Source organism: Suricata suricatta, chromosome 6 (assembly GCF_006229205.1).
Source record: "Suricata suricatta isolate VVHF042 chromosome 6, meerkat_22Aug2017_6uvM2_HiC, whole genome shotgun sequence".
Taxonomy (NCBI): Eukaryota; Metazoa; Chordata; class Mammalia; order Carnivora; family Herpestidae; genus Suricata; species Suricata suricatta.
In genome coordinates this window covers 119058713-119061231 of record NC_043705.1, presented here as the reverse complement: position 1 = coordinate 119061231, position 2519 = coordinate 119058713, and the positions used below count along the sequence as shown (strand labels likewise).

The 2519-nt window shown below is 43.8% G+C and overlaps 1 pseudogene; it reads left to right on the top strand.

Annotated features, from left to right (window-relative positions):
* The first annotated feature begins 200 nt into the window (after positions 1-200).
* Positions 201-734, top strand: LOC115293261 (annotated as a pseudogene).
* The last annotated feature ends 1785 nt before the right edge of the window (positions 735-2519 follow it).

Here is a 2519-nt window from a genome sequence, read left to right as displayed (position 1 = left end):
GTTCTGAATGTGGCATCTTCTCTTCCCTCCCAAAATTTGTGAGAAGTCACCTGTACCCCTCATACAGTCACAAGTCCTTTGCCATGAGGCCAATGGTTGGGGGGGCAACAGAAATGATTTGAGCCAGCTTCACAATCGGGTAGATCACCCTTGACAACAAATATAGAATAACCTTCCTGTTGTAATTGAGCCAAGAACTTCTACAGATGATCAAGGTCCAACAAATGCATAGACCAAAACTCATCAGAGAAGAATTGGCACAACTAAAAGAACAGAGAGTCCAGAAAATGGATCTGGAACAAGTTTTAGAAGCAAATGATGGGTGAGGCATGTTAGACGAAGATGAGGAAGATTTGCAGAGGGCCCTGGCACTGAGTCGCCAGGAGATTGACATGGAAGATGAAGCAGATCTCCGCAGGGCGATTCAGCTCAATATGCAAGGTAGTTCCAGAAATGTATCTCAAGAGATTCCACAGACATCAGGTCCACATCTTACTTCAGAAGAGCTACGGAAGAGAAGGAAGAGAAGAGAAGCCTACTTTGAAAAGCAGCAGCAGCAACAGCAGCGGGACCCACCAGCACAGCTTTCCCACCCGTGTGAGAGGCCAACCACAAGCTCAGGTACACTGGGCAGCGATCCAGATGCCTTGAGTGAAGAAGACATGCTTCAGGCAGCTGTGACCATGTCTTTAGAAATTGTTAGAAATAATTTCAAAACGGAAGTGAAAAAATAATACCTTTTACAAATCATTTAGACATTCACACTTTCCAGCATTATCCTGGGTGATTACAGCATAGAGGGTCCATTTTAGTAATGTGTCAAAACAGCAATGTTCAACAGAGGAAATAAGACTTCAGACGGTTTGCAACAAAAAGATGAGAAAGTGGAAAAATGTGTCAGTTGTAGGGCTAAATAATGGCCCTCCAAACACTAGCCAAAAAGGCATTTAGAATTAAAGAAGTTGAAAATAGTTTTCTAAGAAAAAAAGAAATGATTTGGGCCTCATGTTATATAATTGTCATAAAATGCTTAATACAATTAATTACCACTTAATTTTTTAAAACCATATTCGATGTTAAGTAAACAAGAAGTAAGTACCTTTGTTTATGCAGAGAGGTCCAAGAACAAAGACACTGATGGTGGCAGGGTGGAGAGGGGAGAGATATTGATGGCAGGCTCAGAGAGAGAGATCTGACCCATTGGTTCTGTAGATGCAGAATCTGTGGCTTGAGCTTCCCCAGGTAGTACAAAAAGGCTAAGCCCAAGAGCCTGTCACGAAAGGTTTCCGCTATCTGCACGGTGTGTGTGTGAAATCGTGAAGAAACCACATGCCCAGTGGAAAATAATGCTGAGCAGATCTTGATACTAGGCAGTGTGGTCTTGCTCCTCTGTTTACAGAGGAAGCCTTTCATGCAGGCATGATAAATGGAGGATTTAAACCACTGAGCTCCTTTATGCTAACAGGCCGTTTGTCTCGAAGTTTCCAGGTTTCCAGGCTGTCTTCAAGGAGTACACCATTGACTCTGAAATTAGTTGTTGTGTGGACAGATGCTTTCTTAGTCTTTAAATTATCAAGCTGCAGGAACTTGTCACTCCCGTGCTGTCCTGGAGTCCGGCTCTGTTCTGGCTTTTGCTTCTGTCCCGAGAGGTTGCCCCACGGGCAGATGTGGCTCTCTTCTGCTTCCAGAGGCCGGTGCCTGCGCTCCTTCTCCTTGCTTTCCTTGAGCATCAGTATTTCCAGCTTCTATTTTCTAGTTTTGTTTTGCTTGTTTGTTTATTTGTTTCTGTGATATAGCAAACCTCTGAATTTCATTGAAGGGAAAAATGAGTTCTAGAAGAAGTGGATGGTTTCTCAGTGCTCAAGGGTTCTTTTTTTCGTTTGTAGGCTTTTCAGGAGTGAAGACACTTTGGTTGATGACGTGTGTGTGTTTGTGTGTGTGTGTGCGCGCGCGTGCGTGAGAGATCTATCACTACAGGAAAGAAGGAATGTGTTTACACCTTTCTCTTTTAAATTAAAGTAAGTTGGGGTCTTTGTAGAGGATGTTTGAGAATGTCCTTAAGAGATGTTCCAGGATGGCATTGTCCAACCAGACACGGAATTACTTTTCTGAAGGCGCTCAGGGATGAAACTTTTTCTCCTTCCGAATATTTTCCTTCTAGCCTATGTCCTTAATAATTTATCACCTGCATGACAATGACCAGAGTGGTAGTTCCTATGCAGATTCCTGAGTTACATTCCAGATCTGCTGAGTCAGAGCCTTGCATTTTTTAATGTTTATTTATTTTTGAGAGAGAGAGAGAGACAGAGTGTGAGCAGGAGAGGGACAGAGAGAGAAGGAGACACAGAATCCAAAGCAGGCTCCAGTCTCTGAGCTGTCAGCACAGACGCTGGGCTTGAACTCACGAAATGCAAGATCATGAACTGAACCGAAGTCGGATGCTTAACTGGCTGAGCCACCCAGGTGCCCCAGAAATCTGCATTGTTAGTGGGCAGCCGGGCTTTAGAACCCTTCCTCCC